This window comes from Phyllobates terribilis, unplaced genomic scaffold (genome assembly GCF_046119375.1).
Source record: "Phyllobates terribilis strain yellow unplaced genomic scaffold, ASM4611937v1 Scaffold_7__3_contigs__length_470593459, whole genome shotgun sequence".
NCBI lineage: Eukaryota > Metazoa > Chordata > Amphibia > Anura > Dendrobatidae > Phyllobates > Phyllobates terribilis.
In genome coordinates, this window is record NW_027362767.1 from 317,032,936 (window position 1) to 317,038,935 (window position 6,000).

A 6,000-nucleotide genomic window follows, 5' to 3' on the forward strand; every position below is an offset into this window, starting at 1 on the left:
CTACAAATTCAATTCTGCTGTAATTATGCAAGTAAATATTGTGTAAAGGTGGAATACTGTGTTACTTTTGCATTATGTATATAGCATAGAAGTATTTTTTGTCTGACTTTATTAAAGCTGTTTGATCACGTAATTCCTTGACGCCAGTAATAAGAGGTAGTTCTGCCAGTAGTGGGCAGTAGACAGTCAGGGGTCCTCGATATAATCCTGTATCTGTCCTTTTTATACTAACTCTACCAGGCTTTGCAGTTTAATATTGTAATTTACACACTATTTTCACACAATATTAGATCAAAAGAAATGAAAAGAAAACCTTGGGTCCAAAAGCCGCACTACATTTGGCCATAGACATTTTTATGTTGTCAGAGTATAAATTCCTTTTTATGGGATCCATTGTGTGTGGGCATAGATGAACAAGCTAAATAAAAAAAAAAATGCATTACTTGTTGAAGCCCCAGCGCCACCGCTGTGCCGCTCCCTCCCAGTCTTGGTTTATTGGGTGGGTGACCGCTGCAGCCTATCACAGACCTCATGGGTTATGCCAAGGTACACAGCACACGATTGACCACAGCGGTAACGTGGTGTAGTCACCGTGCTGTTCAAAGTCCTACAGTATACACACATGGACCGTGCAGCTGCAATAAAAGCTTCAATGGCTAACCAGCCGATCTGGGGTAATAAGTCATGTTGTCTACTGCCTCCTGACACACGTGTTACAAGCCTCTGGGCAGCTAAGTTGTCAGGAATTTTATTTATTGGGGTGTTTTTTATATATATATATATATCAAATTTTAATGATAAAGTGATAATGACCATGATATGTTACTTAAACTGTGAGATGATTTACAAAACATTGCTGTATGGTGCATATGACGGGAACAATAGCAAAATGTAACAATAACCCAAGAAAAACAAAACAAGGGACAACATAAGGGCTGAAGCATAAAGCATAGTAAATCTAAGTACTTCATAGTTGAATTGAGCCACAAGTTGGTGCCTATACGTTTGTGGCTCTGCTGTACCTCTGTATGCCTCCAATCTCAGGCTGAGCCAGGTGTCATCGAATGCTATACTATTCATGTAGTCTTCGTGATAGGGCGCCATATGGTGGCACACAGTGTGCCTGCAGCGCCGTACTGCAAGCATAAAGCTTTACATCGCTGATGGATCTGGATTTTGAATTTCTAGTTTTCATTCTTCAGAAGAGTGAAGTGAAAAGGAGCGAAAAAAAAGGTCAAGCAAGGGAAGCGGATGATTATTGCATTTTGAAATGTTCCAAGCTTTCTTGGACAAAAGTTGGTCTAACTTTATGGGAAAACGTTACTTCTGCTTCAAATAGCTGTCATATTTGCTTTGGTTAATATTTTCTGATTTCTTTATTGTTTATTTTTCCCAAACACTAGAAATCAAATCAAAATGATTCTGTCCTCTTACAATAAATAATACAAAACATATAGAATCTAGGGGATTATGGGCGCAGTCAAACAACCGTAGAAATCGGAGTGCAATGCACAGACTGGCCGGCGGGTCTCCTGACCCAAGTGTGACAGCTTCATATATCTCAATGAAGCTGTCATGCTTGGGTCGGAAGAGCTGCTGGCCAGTCCGTACATTACAGTCCAGTCAGTCCAACGCGGTCCAGTCCAACCTCAGTCCGATTTATACGGATGTCTGATGGCGCCCTATAAGTGAGAGACTATCCCATAATCAGGCGTTGCATTCAGTCTGACTGCGCCCTGTCAGTGAGAGACTATCCCATAATCAGGTGCTGCATTCAGTCTGACTGCGCCCTATCAGTGAGAGACTATCCCATAATCAGGCGTTGCATTCAGTCTGACTGCGCCCTGTCAGTGAGAGACTATCCCATAATCAGGTGCTGCATTCAGTCTGACTGCGCCCTATCAGTGAGAGACTATCCCATAATCAGGTGTTGCATTCAGTCTGACTGCGCCCTATCAGTGAGAGACTATCCCATAATCAGGTGTTGCATTCAGTCTGACTGCGCCCTGTCAGTGAGAGACTATCCCATAATCAGGTGCTGCATTCAGTCTGACTGCGCCCTATCAGTGAGAGACTATCCCATAATCAGGTGTTGCATTCAGTCTGACTACGCCCTATCAGTGAGAGACTATCCCATAATCAGGTGTTGCATTCAGTCTGACTGCGCCCTATCAGTGAGAGACTATCCCATAATCAGGTGCTGCATTCAGTCTGACTGCCTTATGAAGGTGCATGAAGTATCACAGCAGGACTCTTGCCATGTTCCCTACAGATATGATCAGATTACGTCTGCTTGTCTCCAATGGGTTTGAAGTATCTTTGCAGTTTAGAACTTCTCTGCAGACTTTCTCAGGGTATATCATGAAGGTAAAGCTATGTAATAAAGGGCAAGCAATGGCAATTTACACAGTATGTCTTAAATGTTATTGTATGTGATTTCTAAAGTTACAAGTATACAAGCCTATATTCCAAATACTAATTTAAGCATTACACTTTGTACATAATTCTATCTATATCAATCACTGGAATAGCATTAATTTTCATCTCTCGAGGATATTTGTAAGAAAGAGCATAATATAAATTTCCATTTCGTTTAAATTGTTATCTTTGTATATATTTGCATGTACATTGTACGTTTTTTTTTTTAAATAAAAGATTGATAACATTGTTTTATTGAACCTGTGTCTGCCTTTTTCTGAACTAGATAGGGCAGTATGAGAGAACTACAAATGACAATACAGCCCCTATACATAGAAGTATTTGATTGATGAGTATATGTTACACACACGCCGCTAGATTCAGATAGGGACGAGACAGATTACATGAATTCTTTGGAATCCTGGGGGAACAGTTACTCAGGGCGACCACAGACCATGTGCTGCAGCTTCTCTCAGGCACACAGGGGTATTGACCCTCAGGCACAGACACGTAGGTTGTTTCACTTGCTGACCAGACACACTTGACAGAAGTCCTCATACACGGTAGAACAGTAGCATTTAATAAGAAGCCGCACAGCCAGTGCAAGTTAAGCCTTATGAGCAACAGGCGCCAGTGACAAACAGTACGGTTTCCTTAGCAGCACAGCAGTTCATAGTCTTCCCAGCAATACAGGACAGCACAGTTCTAATGCAAAGGCACATTAATGAACACAGCATTCCTTACAGCACAGTGAGATGGAGGAAGGGGGGAGGGTTTGCTGAGGGAGATGATCCCTGTGACACCATTTCTTCCAGTCCTTATCTTCCTGCCTGACAATACTCTGCACTGCTAGTTCAGGAACTCTACCTGACCTGTGCTTAGCTTCACTCCTGACTTGAATCCTTTTCACTTGCAGGGGCGCTTCTGTGAGATACAGAACACAAACACCACCTTTCTCTTCGACTCCAGCCAAACAGTAAACAACTTCCCCACAATCCCTCTGGGGCTCTGCTAAAACCCCCCTGTGACCATGTTAACCCCTCTAGTTGCTGGATGCTTTTAAAGCAACAGCGTTACTTCTGCATGTCACATATAGTATTTTATTGTGGTTTACTGAAGACAAGCAGAATCATACTCAGTTTCTTTGAGCAATCAAAGAAAATGTTTCTATTTTCTATGAGCCCACCCTATATAAAACATGTGCAAAACCACTGTTAATTACATCATGATCGCTTTACTTATCAATGCATATATAGGACATATTAGTAAGGTCTAATTGGAGATTCAACCAACAAGACCATAAGCCTCAGGTCCTGGTGGGACACAGGCCCTGGTCGTTGGTGCAGCAGGCGGGAAGGCATATGGGGAGTGAGGACTTTTTGGGGAGTGTTCGCCTAAGGAAGGCGGGCATTCAGACATAGTAGACTGCGTCTGAGTGTCCGCCTCTTGTAGGCGTACACTCCCAAAAAAAGTGCACGGCAGAGCTCAGGTTCGCTCTGCCGTCACCATTACAGTCTATTGGTGCATGTGTCTGAACCCCAATTTGCAGTGGATTGCTGACATATGCCCCTACAGGGACACAGAACGCAATGTGAAAGCACCCTAAAACACGTGTGTCTTAGTGGACCTTAAATTAGTTTAGTGAGATGAAGTCATAGAGACACGATGGGCAGCTTGCAAAACCCGATGTGGAGCACAGCAGAAGGCAACGGAGCCAGGTGAAGGAAGTGGAACAGGACAGATGTGTAACAGTCTATTATTATATCATAGTCTGGTCCCACTATAGAGTCATCTTATACTCTATCTCCCAGTAATGTGAATCCAGTTTACAGAAAATACTCTTTTCTTAATTTGATACTTTGCATAAATCAATTGTACAGCACTGCATTGTTACTGTTTTGCTCCTAAAAATCTACATTTTAATTTTTATTATTCTGTTAGTATTTTGTAAATCCACCTTTGGCTTTCAACACTCCCTGGATCAGATTCAAGCATGTCTCGACCGAAATCTGACCCCAGGTCTCTTCTACACGTTCCCAAAGTTGGTGCATACTGGTCGACTCACTTGGGAATGTATACAGCTTTATCTTCAACTCTACCCACAAGTGTTCAATTGGGTTGAGGTCTGGGGACTGTGGGGGCCAATCCAGCACCTCTACTTCATGGTCATTGAACCATTTTTTGCCAATCTCCATGTGTGCTTCGGGTCATTGTCCTGCTGGAACACTATGTCATCCGTTTCTTACCCATAGTACTTGAGTGTACGAAGTAACTCGTCTTGTAGGATATGCACATATACCTCAGCATTGAGACCACCATCTATCCTGGTCAAGTATCCAATGCTTTTGGCTGTGAAACAACGCCATATCATCAGACTTCCTGCACCAAACTTAACAGTTCCTTCAATTTCTCCATCCATTAGCCCCTTTTTCCCTTGTTTCTTCCACACGCATTTTTACCAATCAGAGTCTAATCTATAAGTTTTGTCTCATTGTTCCAAATCATCTGTTTCCAATCTTCTACTGCCCACTCACTTTTTGTACTTTTTTGCAAACTTGAGCTGACACTTCTTATGACGATATTGACGTCAAGGGTTCCTCACCTTTTTTCAACCCACCATTCCAGACTTGTGCAACGTGCATCACACAGTGCTTGCATGGATGTCTGTGATCTCACCATTACGAAGCTTACGAGCCACCTCCACTGCCGTGTTTAGCGCGTCAGAACTGATATACCTTGTGATGAGCAAACTTGTGACTCTGATATTTGGCCTGGACGTCCACCTCTTGGCTTTTGAATGGATGGATGGACTTCATTTCATATTCTTCCCACTGTCATGGTGCTTACATGATGCAATTTGGCAATTTTCTTGGCCAAGAGAACATTATTGATGAGCAGGATGATGTTGTTTCTCTTTTCTTGGGAAATCTTCTACATGGCTGCTCCTTGATTCGAATCAGTGATCTTTCACTTGGGAATCAACCTAATAGAACACTGAGCTATTAGGGAATGTAAAAACAGATTGTAATTTGTAGTATACAGGAAGAAAAAGATTTTTACACCACCAGGAGCAAATCAATGCAGTGACATGACCAGAATCTGCATAACTAATCATATGCTAAATAGTTGCAAGTCAAATTTATGTATGAGATAGCCAAAATGATTGTCTATAAAATGATGGTAGTCCCATGTTCGAAGCAGTAGGGGATGATGAGTTCTGGAGCCCGAAAGTCAAAAATTCAAAAATTGTTACCCTTTTGCTTGTCACTGTATCTATTATAAGAGAAATATGTTTCTTTCTTCACTTATGACCCACTTTTCTCCCACTTCACTTCCTCCAAAACTATCAACTTTGAAAAAAAAGTCAACTCTATCTTGCTCAAGTCACAACAAACTAACATCATAGTGAGGTTTAAGATTACACCTCCTATTATTATCTATGAAGAGGAAGTTGGAAGAGGAAAATTAAGGAGCAGAATGAAAACACAAACGGAGAGAGACATAGAAAGATCATGTTGAGCTTTCTAACAAGTCTTTTACTTCACCCCAGAGCTGGATTCAGATCTACACTGCTCAGTACTG